Raw genomic sequence first — 14,599 nt, 5'->3', positions numbered from 1 at the left:
CTCATTGTGTGATGCGTGAAGGCCATGATAGATGGCTTCTAACAACAAAGCGTGGCCACCGAGACAAAATTAGTGTTGTTTTAATTACCAGTGTCTGTAATGTTATCTATCCATAACTGCCTGAAATAGACCGTCACCGAGGGTCAGCGGGCGACCTGAGCTGGTACTTCCAACACATGGCTGTTATCGGCTCCCCGGTCACAGCACTGTGCTTAAAAAAAAAAAAGTTTATTGCTTCCTTCACAACATTTACTTATAGCGAAAAAATTGTTTCTTGTTTAAGGGAAGTGCCTTTATCTTTTTCTTTCAAAGCGAGGAAAACAAGCAGATCTTATTAAATGCTATTTGGAGGTCAGAGTAATGGGCAGAAAATGGAACTGGCCTTGACATTCTTCAACGAAAGTTTACACTCTCGGAGCGATGTTTTTTGTCAGTCACAAATAGCATTATGACACTAATAGGAAGGAAGCTTCTTTATTTTTGAAACCTCCTTGAGCTGAGATGGGCCGCTCTTCAGACGTTAGTAAGTGTGTATATTGTGAAGATGAAGTATCCCTTACTTTCTGAGCTTGCGGGAGATGAAAGATAGGCCAGCTTTTGAAAATGGCCTGCGTGGCACATGCTATAAATGAGCAGGGAAAGCAATCGAGCTAATAGATTACAGTAATTATCCAATCTTTGGCTAGTTTGTATTGGCAAACTATAAATACAGTACACATTAGAACAAGGTGCTTACAGAATGTACATGAAAGGTCATTGTAATTTGCAAGTCGCTAGTCATTAGAATATGCTAAAAACCATTGCTTCAGGGCTCAGATTTTAATGATGAATACATTGATTATTAAGTAGCAGAGGAAAAATGTACAAGAGCTGCTGTGGTGTAATGATAGGTCGCTTTATTTTGGGAAGGAAATCAACTCAGCTTCAGAATGCATACATTGAGGAATGTAATTGCAGCGAGGAAAATTCCTCAGAGGAGCTTGGCACATATTAAAAGCAAAAACTTGAGACATGTTTGTGATAAGATTACTAATAAATCTCTGGTAAGTCTTAGACTCCTGACAATAATACAGCAACAGAGTACTTCATCTTCTCCAAGCTTTAGAATTTAAGATCAGTCACAAACAATCTAAATTACGACTGATGCTAGGCAGATGCAGTACTGGACGATGCTGCTCGTCATAAATCTCTCGTTCCTTATATGCAAATTAAACTCCATTTTAAAAGATAATTTTTCACATGGTGATCGCCTTTATTTGCGAAATGCTGGTGATTTTTAATGGGGAGAGGAAAAGGCCAGGCTCCAGATCTGGGAAGGATCTTGTGCGAGAGGGGCGTCTGGACGCCTTCTGCCGCCGACTTCGGAGAGAAGTTAGGAACCACGTGGCCGTCAGGGTTCCCTGGTCCCATCTATGCTGTGAGGCTCTCTGACCTTTTCCAGCAGAGCCAGGTGCCTATTTCTGCTCTTTCTGGAATGGGAAGACGTTCTGTGATAGTCTCTCCTCCCCGCCCCCCCTCCTCCCCGCCTCCCTTGCCAGCTCCCCTCCTCACAGAGTGCCGGGTGCTAACTGCCCTGACTCTTTGGGGTTTGTTTGTTTGCATTTTAGAGGTAAAGCAGCTTACATCTGTGTCCTGAGGGCGAAGAGCTTGTTTCTCCTCATCCCTGCCTGTCCTCTTGAAATGTTTGTCTCTTAAGCACAGAATTTTTATTGTGGGGCTGTTGGTGGGAAACTTGGAAAGAATGAAGAGTTTTAAAAGAGTAGCAGAGGCTTGCTTGCTTTTTCTGAAAACTATCATTCTTCTGCTGTGTCAGCCATCAGTGCCCGGGGTCTCTGGGAAATACTTGGCTTCGGGTGGAACCATGGGGCCAGGAGAGCTGGGGCCCTCCTGGGGACATGGATGTTGGCTGCCACCGATCTGCCAAAAGAGCCAAGCCAGGGGATTTTCATAGCCTGCAGGCCTCCCCGGGGCAGCCTGGCAGTGGGTTGCCTGGGATGTTTTCACTCTTCATGGGCCTCTAAAGAAACATCAGGCCCGAGGGCCAGTGTGGCCAGTGGGTTCCCTTCTGCGGGCAGCGGCACCAGATTGGAAATCTGGGTTCCATCAGAGGCTTGGCGAGTGCCTGCTTTTCCCTGGCGCTCGGGGCCTGAGGCTCCTATTTATTTGGGGATGGTTTCTTGATTCTGTAGTGTAATGGCAGGTCTCAAGGAAGTGTGAAGTCTATTTGTGCTTCTCTTTGCTTGTCATTCCACCCCCATAGCCTCCACAAACACACACATGTGCGCACGTGCACACACACACACTTCAAGTTAATGGACTTAAAACCCAAGTGCTTGTTGATCAGTGCCAGTAAAATCCTTTCCGGGGGAAGGGACCTGCAGTTCCTCAGGGATGATGCCAGGAGAGTTAGGTGGTGCCGCACTTCCCGTTGGGTCCTGTATAGCCAGTGATTTCATCAGCCTGAGCATTAAGCGGCAACGCTGCGCAAGGGTAAGAATATAAATATGCTTTACAATGCTCAGCTTCCTATCGTAAGAAGACTTCCTGAGTGGATGTAAATTTACAACAGGTGCTTATCAAATGTGAAAATGCTTGCAAATCAGAAACAAACTTTAGGGTTGTGAACGTATTTCAGTGATGGCTCTGGTAAGGGCTGTGTTCCACGCCAAGCGATAATGTTGTTTCTCTTTAGTTGCTACATGAAGTGTCTTTCCATGGTTTAAGGGGAAATGATGGTGGCTGAGCCTCAGATTCTGGTGTTAAGATGCAGATTTATTTAATAAAATCTATATTTACCACTAGGGCACACATACAGCCAGGATGCCCTAAATTCACAAGAGAGATCTTTTCCTTTCAGAAGAACTAATATTTTCCTTAATTGCATGTTTCTACCAGAAGGCAGGCATCTTCTACCCATCTTTGCGGAGTCATGATAGAAACATTTTTTAACTGTCTCTTTCTTGATGACTGAAATGTGCTGTATCCAGAAAGCAAGGGGAGGGGATCACTTCTTTGGCTGGTTGACCTGCTCTAAACACTAAATTCCTCAGAATAATTGGGTCTGCTGTTTTTCTTGGAATTGCACTTTTTCTTGCAGCTTTAAAATAGTCCCCACCCCCTTTGCCCCCCAAATCTTTAAGGTTTGCTCACAAGATGGACTTGTTGTGCAGGCAGTAATTAGCCTGTTACAGAGATATTAATTAACATGTTGGAAATGTTTTCTTTATTAATGAGAAATTCACACATTCTATTTAAATTAATTTGTAGAGTTTAAAATTAATTTATCGTGGCCTTTGATGACCTCAAATCTACTAAGACAAAACTGGAGTATTGTACTAACTGTTAAACCATTCATTAAACATTTTATGCAAATAGTGTTTGTTTATAAACAAATTAACTGCAAGGATTTTCAAAACAGGTGCTGTGTTGTGAATGCGTACTAAATGATGTGGTACTGAAAGAATTAATTAGACCTTCAGATGTAATTAGTTGCAATAATTTGCGTGATTAGCGGCTTGGTTAAGAAGTAAGACACACACATTGTAATGCATGGGAGAGTCACTTCAGTGGTTTTGTCTTTCATAGGGTGAGGATAAGCCTTCTCCATGTTTAGGAAATTTTTCAAAAAAATTGCTGACATAGCTGGAGTTAATTGCCAAGTGTCCTGTGGGGGAGAATGTGGTGGTGGTTGTTTTTTCTCCCTCTTTCTCCCGTGGCTTCTTCCCGTGTGTAGCCATCGGCTGCGCTGCTGTTTGTTTGCACCTTTATGAATTTTTAAAAGAGAAAGTTGTTAACCCCAGATCTTTGCATCCCCAGAGGAAATGACGACACTTAACACTTTGAGGGTTAAAAGACAGAACGCAATTATTATAAGGCAAAGGAAACATGGCCCGCATTTCAAGATGGGCTGTTATCGCTCAGGGAATAGCTGCAGTCATTTTTTTGACGTCGCAGTGGAAGTGTCTCGCCTCTTCTTGGCAGAAGATGGGCGGCCACGGTGAGCAGTTTCATCTGATGGGCTGCGGAAACCGGGACTCGTCACTGCGGATGCTTTGTTTACATGATGCTGGCGTTCTAGGGGCAAGGGCACCGAGATGCCTGGACCACAGTATTCAGCTAAGTTTATTCTCTAGGGCCATGTTGCTGGGACATGGTTCTCCAAGTCTTGGGGACCCTCAGACCCCTGCCTTTTCTGCTGAGTGGGGGGGTGGTTTGTATGTCATGATCTGGCTTTGGAAAATCCTGGTGAAAAAAAGATTGTAATTATTTCATTCATTCATTCAAAGATATCCTTTGAGTATTCTGGGGACACAGTAGTGATTGATACGGATAAGGTTATTTTCTGATGGTTCTTGGTATAGGGCAGAGACAAACAGATGGTGTTTCAGTTAATTTCAGTGATGAGGAAATATGAAGAAAATAAAACACAACAATCCAATGGAAAGTGACCCAGGGGAGTGAAGAGGGACAAAGTCCATACAAGTTTTCAGAGTTTTTAAATGGGTCCCAGTTCCTTCAATTTCTTTCCAATCTATTTTAATATGAAACTGCTTTGATTGTAATACATGTAAATTTCTTTATGTGTGGCTGTATTAAATGACACAATATACCCATAGATAACTACTGTGGGACCTCCTGGCAAAGTAGGTGCTCACTAAATGACTTCTGAATGTGAGTCTGAATCTTGCTTGATCAGGCGCCTGTGGACTCGGTTGGGATTTTGATAAGCTCTAGGGAAGAGCTGGGATGGCGCTCCTCACTCAAGCAGGCAGCTCCTTTTGCAGCCCCTCTGAGCAGCCGTTACTCTGTGTCCTTCCGTAGGCAATGGTGGCCTCCCATGCTGAAGAGACAGGGTCGAGGTAGCAGGTGATTGGTGAAGGGGCGCCTGAGGTCTACATAAGCCTGTGAGTTAAACGTGTGTGTGTTTGTGTGTGTGACATGCCTCCTCTTCCTGAAGCCTGGTAAATGACAGCAAGACTTGAAAGGCTTGGGTTCCCCAATTTACTAAAGCCTCCTTTTGTTAGCTCCCCCACGACCACTCTGAATGACCTCTGGAAAGGCTGGGATGATGTCTGAGTTCCCTTCTGACTCAAGAGATCAGTGATTCTACTCGACCTGGGAGAGATGGAGGATTTAGAGATGAAAACTTGTGAGTCTCCAGAGGACCAGAGCTTTCTCTCCTCTGAGTTTCTTGGTGGTGTTTGATTCTGTTCATCCTCATTTTCAGCTGGTGTTTGCCAAGCAGTCTTTAAAATAGGCCCTTTTTGGACGATGTTTGAACTTGAGCAAAATTAACATTTGCGTGTCATCAGTAGCTGCAGTGCATCACTCTGGGCAGTGAAGGATGAAAAGTCAAAGAATGTGGGCCGCTTGATTAAAATGAACAATCAGGGCAAGTTCTGAAAGATGGATACGGAGAGCCGGCCTGTTAATTTATGTGGACTCGATTCCAATTGCAAAGGGACATTTTTTTCCCCTTTGAAACTTTTAAGAAATTAGGTTTTAAAGCTGAACCAGTGCACCACTCAACTTAAAATAGAAGAGAATTTGATTTTATGCGGTGCCTTTCCCATCCTGGCACTCTCTAATATTGCATATCAAGAGCTCCTGACTGTAGGGTGGCGGGGAGGCGGTGCTGGTTTGAATGACTTCTGAGAAGGTGATGAACAACACAGCCCTTTGGCTCAGCACTTGGAGAGCACTTCCTATGGGGTTCTAAAGCACCTCTTCTCTGGTCTTGTGTACTTCTGTCCCTTCCTTGAACTATGATCACAAATACCATCGCATCCTACAAGATTCAACTTGAATGTGGTCTCCCAACCCCCTACCCAGGTATCACTAGTAGTTTATCCCTCTGGAATAACCTCTATAGTAGCATTTCTATATGAACTGTGATCTGTTTGTGTGTGTCCTTGTGAAAGTAGTTGGCCTTTGTAGTAGAGCGCCTGTACTGTACCTGTGCAATGGAATCACTCACAAGGTTATTTATGGTCAAAAGAGAGAACACAAACCAAATGCCCACAAGGCAGGCTTCTGACAAAATCAGTGTTGCTACCTTACTCTTTCTGCTTCTGCGTGGGGAGGAGGGCAGATTGGCAGACCACAGATGAATGAAATCCATCAGTCTCTCACAGATTTGCCTTCAAGTCTTTCTCTGCCAGGCTGGAGGAGGGCTTGGTGATTCATGGATGATTCTGTAAGTCACATATTCTTGACATCACCTCTAAGTGCAATAGTTACTGACTTTTGAGAACACACTCAATTTTTTAAAAAATCCTTTTCATTTTGTATTGGAATATAGTTGATTAACAATGTTGTGATAGTTGCAGGTGAACAGTGAAGGGACTCAGCCATACATATACATGTATCCATTCTCCCCCAAACTCCCCTCCCATCTAGGCTGCCACATAAGTTGAGCAGAGTTCCCTGTGCTATACAGTAGGGCCTTGTTGGTTATCCATTTTAAATATAGCAGGGTAAGGACATGCTCCTTGCAAGTGTTTGTGGATCTGCGAGGAGATCCAACCAGTCCATTCTGAAGGAGATCAGTCCTGGGATTTCTTTGGAAGGACTAATGCTAAAGCTGAAACTCCAATACTTTGGCCACCTCTGGTGAAGAGTTGACTCATTGGAAAAGACTGATGCTGGGAGGAATTGGGGGAAGGAGGAGAAGGGGACGACAGAGGATGAGATGGCTGGATGGCATCACCAACTCGATGGACATGAGTTTGAGTGAACTCCGGGAGTTGGTGATGGACAGGGAGGCCTGGCATGCTGTGATTCATGGGGTCGCAAAGAGTCGGACACGACTGAGTGACTGAACTGAACTGAACTGAACTGAAGGACACACTCATTGTTCACATGCTACCTGGGAAGACCCGAAGCACAACATAACTGTTCTCCTTACTGGTTTATTATGTCTCTTTTCTGAACCTCAGTTTCTCCCACTGCAGAACAGTTCTCGTGTGTTAAGAGTTTCTTCCCACTCAGATGCTTTCAGAGCCTATATTTGGTCTTGAAGCAATTATAGAACCAGGGGATAAATTAGCCTAAGGTATTTCCTTTGCCCTTCTTACGTCCTCTTTAATTTTGGTTGTGCATTCATTTTTGGGTCTTTTTCTTTCCCTCTTTTCAGTGTGATATATGGAAAAACTGTTTAAAAGAGACCTTGTAAAATTACACCTGGATTTAAGCAGAATTCTATGAAATGTGTGCTTAAGCATTTTGGGGGTAAAAAAGAATTGAAAACAGGATATTCTCTTAGACTTAAGTAGCTGGATCTGGGAATAAGTTGCAAGAAAAAGGAAGTAAGTATCTGGAGAATTCCAGTGCATCCTTTAGGGTCTGGCTCCCTAGGACCCAGAAATGGTGCCTTTCTGGTGAGAGGGCTTGGGTGATGTTAAAAATGAGGAAATGATCTGAACAACTACAATGATTAATACTAACACTCGTCTTCAAAGAGCCATGAGCTCTTAAGTATCTATGAAATATATGAGGCTTCAGTTGAAGTTTTTATCTGAGAGATGTATCTGGGGCTCTATTTCATCTTCACTCAGCTGAAGGCAACCTTGAGGGCTGCATGGAAGGAGGGGGAGATGGGTGGAGACAATTCTGAGGATAGAGAAGCAATATTCTTGCAGAGGTGTCTTGGAAAGCTTGGTGTCCTGTGTTGGCTCATGGAAAAATTCAGCAGGTGAGACCACCATCTTGAATGGTATCAGACCTGGGTGTTACTTCCACCTAGACCCCTTAATTGACCGACCAACCTCTCTGGGTCTTAATTTGCATATAGATCACATAAGAAAGACAAACTCTACCTTTCAGGGTTGTTGTAAGGAATAGAATCTATAGCACATGCACTCAACAAGTGTCTTGTTATTAATTGCATAGATGCCATCACTCTGGTTTCCAGATGTCCGTTCTAGTCGAGGTCTGTCTTCTCTCTGCTTCTCTCCACACTCTTTTGAAGAGCTAGCTGCTTTTTAAAGGAGCTATTGATAGACTGTGTCTCAGGTCTTTTGTAGGGTCCAGCCTGAACATCTCCCACGTGAACATTTTGGAAACACAAAGAGAAACATCTGGAGGTGTGAGAAGGCTGGCATTGAAAGACAGACCAATGTAGAAGTTCACTGATCTTGGCTCAAAGATGGGGTTATAGTCAACATTCATTATTTGGTCAGTGTCCCTGGTTGAAAGGAGGTGAACCTGTCCAGATCAGTGCCCTCACCAACTGATTTATTTCCACTTGGAAATTCCTTTCCATAGCCAGGGTGCCATAACGACTTACCTGCCCATTGCCTTTCATCTAATTTCCTTTTGGGCAACCCTATCCAGAGCCCATGCTTGGCATTTCCTGCTATTGGCAGGATGAAAAGGATGCTGGAGAAGGTGTTTCTCTGGTTCTTGAGCATCAGCAAGTTCAAGTACACATCCAAAGGTAATTTTATTAGGCAACATGCTAGTTCTTCTCTGACGGTCATTATGAGCCCCAATGATAAAGTGTGTATGTTCCAATGATTATAGGAATTTTATTTTCATCTGGTTTTTATATTGCTATAAATATTTTGCATTTACCAAATAAAGTGGTTGCTACATAGAGATCATAACTTCTGGGACCTAAATTTGCTTCAGATGATAGGCAAATTATAGACTACAATATGTGATCAAACAGCAGTATGGGGAACTTAAATAGAGTGAGCCCTGAGGACGGAGGCCGCTCAAAACTGTGGGGGATGGACTAAATGGTAGTTTTAGCAAAGCTATCGCTGATTCCAGCAGATAAATTATGCTCTGCCTTTTTGTATCTCTTTGGGACTGTACTACATAAATTATGACCAAATATAATTTAGGCTATCAGCCTATATTTCTGAACATCCATCTTGTACATTTTAAGTACAAAATTACCATTTTGCAGAAGTATAAAATTGAGACAAATTTTTTTCCATCTGTGCATTTAACTTCTGCATACTTTATAGCAGCTAAAGGGTTCGAGAGGACCTCATTACCATCCAAAGGGGACGTTAGCCCTGTGACTATATAACTGTATTAAGATCTACATAAACGGGAATAAAGTTCGAGGGACAGTAGAATGTGGAATTATATATTTTTTCTTAAATGGAGATGTAACTTTTACATAAAACTGCTCATCTCTGCTTTCCTGAATAAGAGCAACTGTTTATAAATTCAGACTTGCTGATGAAGGAGTCTGTGTATATGAAAAGCCTTTCGAAACATGCAGAAAAGGGCAGGCTCTCAGTGACCAAGGGGGTACCCAGGGGGGCTTTCAGAGACCTCTAGGCTCTTGTTCTGGACTTGAACTCTGGGGTGGTCCACAGAAATGGCAGGGGACCTTTGGAGCCCTGTCCAATGATCACACAGCCTACCTCAGCTTTCTTTTTTTAAAGAAATTATTTTGCTGTTCTGGGTCTTAGTCACAGCATGCAGGACTTTGAATTGAGACATGTGGGATCTAGTTCCCTGACCAGGGATTGAACCTGGGACCCCTGCACTGGGAGTACAGAGTCTTAACCACTTGACCACCAGGGAAGTCCCTACCTCAGCTTTCTGAGTGATATCAAGTGGGGACCTCAGACATCTCCTGTGCCCACCCATTAGGGGTAAGGCTCGTGCTCAGTTGCTCAGTCATGTCTAAACGGACTCTTTGCAGCCCCATAAGTAGAGGCTCCTCTGTCCATGGGATTTTTCCAGGCAAGAATACTGGAGTGAAAATGTATGGCAAAAGCCATCACAATATTGTAAAGTAATTAGCCTCCAATTAAAGTAAATAAATCAGTAATAATTGCAAAAAGAATACTGGAGTGGGTTGCCATTTCCTACTCTAGGTGATCTTCCGCACCCAGGGATCAAACCCACCTCTCTTGTGTCTCCTCCATTGGCAGGCAGGTTTCATTACCACTAGCGCCGCCTGGGAAGCCCCACGGGTAAGGCATGCATGCGTGCACATGGGCTCTCTATTGTGACTTCAGATAGCTGGCTTTCCAAGAGGCCAAGGTGGAGCTTGACTAAGAAGCAGTAAGGACAGCAGAAGGATTGTAAGGCAGTTTCCTTCCATCTGCCTGGAACAGGGAAGTCTGCCAAGGGCATTTGGTAACCCTCCATTGAGGGACCAGAGCTGCCTCCAGCCTGGATTTCCTCAGGACTTGGGGTGACACTGCTCTGATGATCATCATTGCATCTGAGGCTGATTTTTCTAGGGTTGGACTGCTGGTTGTTCCTGGAAATTGCTGGAACGGCGCTGCTTATGGTTTACAGCAGGGAGAGATAGCAGAGAGGGATAATAAGGCTAGACTGTTCAGGCCAAGAGGACAGCTCTGCTTAACCTTCAACTCATAGCCCCTCACTCCTGCACATACCATGAATAGTTTTTGTATTTTTGAAAGATCTTAATGAATTTTTTCCCTTAATCTTTCTTTATTTCTACATATGACTCTTCCCCTCTCCCAAACTACTTTTTCATTTTTTCCCCCTATGTCATTTCTTTCTTCCTGGGTGTATCTATATATCAGCCAAACAGGATGGTTTGTTGGTCTACCAGCACTCTGTAAGAGTGAGCTCTATTTATGGTGCTCTTTAGTGAACTCTTATTTATATAAGTTGGGGGAGGTGTCCCAACTTAGCCCTTAGGGGGCTGTTGTCCAGGTGGAGAGAAAGGATGAACAGGGCCCCTGAGGACAGACAGTCAAGGTTTGGGTGTAATTGCTGTGGAACCACCAGACACAATGCTGATGACCCTGGATGCTAGTAGGATTTGTTGCACATACAAATTAATGTGTTAGATCTCGCTTACTCACAAGTTTGAAGTGAAGTGAAGTGAAGTGAAAGTCGCTCAGTTGTGTCCAACTCTTGGTGACCCCATGGACTATACAGTCCATGGAGTTCTCTAGGCCAGAATACTAGAATGGGGAGCCTTTCCCTTCTCCAGGGGATCTTCCCAACCAAGGGATCGAACCCAGGTCTCCTGCATTGCAGGCCCATTCTTTACCAGCTGAGCCACAAGGGAAGCCCCTCAACTTTGGGGAGAATCACATGAGATCAAATGGAAGAAGGATTTTGAGAGGGGAGGGGTGCCTGGGAGGATAAAAGTCCCCGCTCCACTGCCCATGAGCACTCTGTTCTCAGAGGGTGTCAACAGACACTTCTTGCATGGGGAAGGTCTGATCCTATCTAATGTGGAATAGTTCTCATTTTCTGTAGGGGACATAGTGCACAGGAGTGCCTGGGGGGTTGGATCCAGGATGGGCTCTTCTGAAAGGGTGCAGGGTGACTGTGGGACCCATCCCTGTCTTAGGGACCCTGAATCCAAAGTGGGGATACATACATCAGAGGACTCCCAGCTATTATATCATTGATGAAGTCTTTGGAGGAGAAGCAGAACCATTGAAATATAAGAACTGGGGCTTTGAAAGCCCTGAGGCCACCCCATCCTAGGGTTCAGTTCAGTTCAGCTGCTCAGTTGTGTCTGACTCTTTGCGACCCCATGAATTGCAGCACACCAGGTCAAATCACCAGTTTTTCATCCCTTCATTTGCTAATCAGTAACTCTTTATTGAGGACCTACTATGAGCCAGGCACATTCTACCTCAGACTAAGATCTAGAACTTCTAGACCATCAGGGAATTAAGAAATACAACACATAAATAAAATTTAAAAATGCCCATTCATGTCTTCTTCAGGAAATAAAACAGAGCCTTCAGTTAGAAAGTGACAAGATTTGGTGCTATGCTATCATAGGTGGCAGGAAGTCCTCTCTGGGGAGGTGACTGCTGAACCTGGAAAGTGAGAAGGAGCCAGCTGGGGACAGGGAGCCAGCAGAGGGACACACAGGAGGAGGGCCCAGGAAGGGACTGAGAAGACACCACCCCTACCCCTGGCTATAACCTCTACCCTTGGTTTAGGGCAGAGGCCTTAGCCTTGAATCAACCCAGTTTCCCAAAGTCATCAGCATGTGAATGACGCAGAGGGGAGCTGAATACAGGCCTCCTGCCTCAAACTTCCTCCCCAAAACCCTGTGTTTGCAGACTTGGATGGAGCTTCTAAGAGGCTTCCCAGGTCGTGCTAGAGGAAGAACCCACCCGCCAATGCAGGAGACATAAGAGATGTGCGTTTAATCTCTGGGTAGGGAAGATCCCCTGGAGGAGGGCATGGCAACCTACTCCAGTATTCTTGCCTGGAGCATCTCATGGACAGAGGAGCCTGGAGGGCTACAGTCCACAGGGTCCCCAAGAGTCAGACATGACTTAGTACACAGGCATGGAGGTTCTAAGATTTGGGACAGAAAGAAGAAATGGCTATCCATCACCTGCTTCACCTTCAGGTCCTTGTACATCAGAGGCAGCAATTTTGAGGTCAGAGCAATGTTAAACCTGTTTAAACAGGGTGCGTCTTCCTGTGACCACCTCCCAACCCTCTCTTGGAGTCATGGTATCACACAGCTACAGGGGCCACCCTATTCCCGGAGGGAGTGCACTTGAATGGGGCCTGCCCTATGCACCAAGGGTAGAGCCACACCACGGCTCACCTGTGCCCTGGAAGCACTGGGCCCAGAAGAGCTGGAGGATGGCTCTATCCATCATCAACACGTGACTCCTCTCTAAAGCATAGACTCGGGTTCAGAAAGGGTGCAAGTGGAGATCAGCTTAGAACAAGGACAGATAGACATGGCTGTGCAGTATTGTGAGAGAAGAAGGTGGCTGACTCTTGATTCCTCTTCAAAAGCTCAAGGTCTCACCTTTGGTAGAGTCTGGGAATCAGAGCTGAGACCAACTCTCACCTCTTTCACGTGCTGGGGGAACTAACTGTTAATTCAACATGAGGAATAGAATGACCTTGAGCTGGAAATTCACCTCTGGTTGTCATCAGCACACTTCATCCCCGTGGTCAATCACCCCAGGAAGCCACCTGTAATCCCAGCTTACCTAAGAACCATGAAAAAAATCGACACTGGGTACTTAGCATGAACACATATTTTTTTGTTGAAGGCTACGGTCCAGCCAGATATAACCTAAGTCTGAAGTCTATAGGGAACAGGTTGAATGGAGCCTGGGGTGGGAATTAAAGGTATAAGGATCGTTAGTGGAAGCCTGAAGAACACCAGCATCAAGGAGCAGGTTGGGAATGCAGAAGCCATGGATGGAACCTAGCCTGAGTGGTCAGGGAGATAGAAGGAAAAGCAGTGGTCAAGGTGGTAGACAGTTTCAAGATGAGAGGTGGTCACCAGTGGTACGTGCAGTGGAGTGTCCACCAGTGTAAGGTTTGAGAAGTGCCCATTAGATCTGGCTGCAGGAAAGTCATGGATGACTTGAGCAGGTAAGGGGAACAAGTGAGGATCGAGGGTGGTCTGTTCAGGCTGGAGGAGCCTTGAGCCAGGGATGATGGAGAGACTGGAGGAGAGGAGAGAGACGGTTTTGGCTTCAGCAGAAGGATGGTTTGCTGAGACAGATGGGAAGGAGGTATGGCCACAAAAGTTTCTAAGTCTGTAGGTGGCAGAGCTCACACTGCATGGTGAATACGGAAAAGGATGGAGCAGGGTTTGAACTTGGTTGGGAAAAATGGGTCAGGTGAGGACACTGAGTTTGCAGCTGAGAGCAGTCAGTTCAATGAACCTATGTGGGTTCTGGGCTGAGGGGAAAGAGGAGCAGCCAGGACGCGGCTGATACAGGAGGGGAAAGTTGCGGTCCATTTCCCAGAGGTCTCCAGGAAGTCAAACCCCTGAAGTGTCTGGAGACTGAAAGGTGAGGTAGCTGTGTTCAGAGACATGGACGTGGGGATGCTGAGAATCCTGGGGACAGACCCACCTACCCCGGGACCACCCTGGTGGGTGGCCGTGTGGAGAAACAGGCTTGACTCCTGGCTCTTCTATGTGAGCTTGAGCAAAATATGTCATCTCTCTAGGTTTCCCCTGCAATGGTGTTGCTTCTTCCATGATGGGGTTGAAGCCTCCATAATGCAAAGTAGAACCATGTTGGGGACTGAGTGAAATGATCTATGTGATAGCCTTAGGCCAGGGCCTGGCATAGTGTGATGCTTGATACCTGATGGCTGCTGTCATCGTCATCATCATTATCACCATCATGTCATGGAAACAGGCTTCTAGAAAGCTCTGCGGCAGATCCTAGGAGGGGAATCAAAGACCAATGTGGATGTACAGGGCAGTAAGGGAGTGGGAGCAGGAGCTGTTGAGCCTGGATGGACATATATCTGAGCATGTCATGAGGCAAGTGTGTGGGGACAGGTTTTTATGAAGCGAGTGTTTTTGCTTTCCTTGCCTCGTGCCTCAGTTTCCCTGTATTTGGGATTAAAGAATTGGAGAAGTGGACTTTTTAGTTCCTTCTAGTACTGTCATCCTAACTCTCTCACCCTGTCCTGGGGTTTTGCTGAAATGTCACCCACCCACTCTTTCTGCAGGGCCAGAAACTCCAGGTGACAAAGTCACGTGGTTCCAGAGCAGCAGATGGTTCCCTGGATGGGAGGACAGTGTATATGGCCAACCAGTAGCCAACTATTTGTACAGATCAAGGCTGCTGAGATGCAAAGTAGAAATGCGGCAGGGGAAAACAGGCCCTGTCTCTGGAAGAGAGAT

At 45.4% G+C, this 14,599-nt stretch overlaps 1 non-coding gene across 1 annotated transcript; it reads right to left on the bottom strand.

The window, feature by feature from the left end:
* TRNAG-CCC lies at positions 9,474–9,546 on the bottom strand. The gene has a single exon. It is a non-coding gene; the product is annotated as a tRNA-Gly (tRNA).

Source organism: Capra hircus, chromosome 18 (assembly GCF_001704415.2).
Source record: "Capra hircus breed San Clemente chromosome 18, ASM170441v1, whole genome shotgun sequence".
Taxonomy (NCBI): domain Eukaryota; kingdom Metazoa; phylum Chordata; class Mammalia; order Artiodactyla; family Bovidae; genus Capra; species Capra hircus.
The sequence above is the reverse complement of the archived record's forward strand: the minus strand, read 5'-3'. Positions and strand labels throughout refer to the sequence as shown.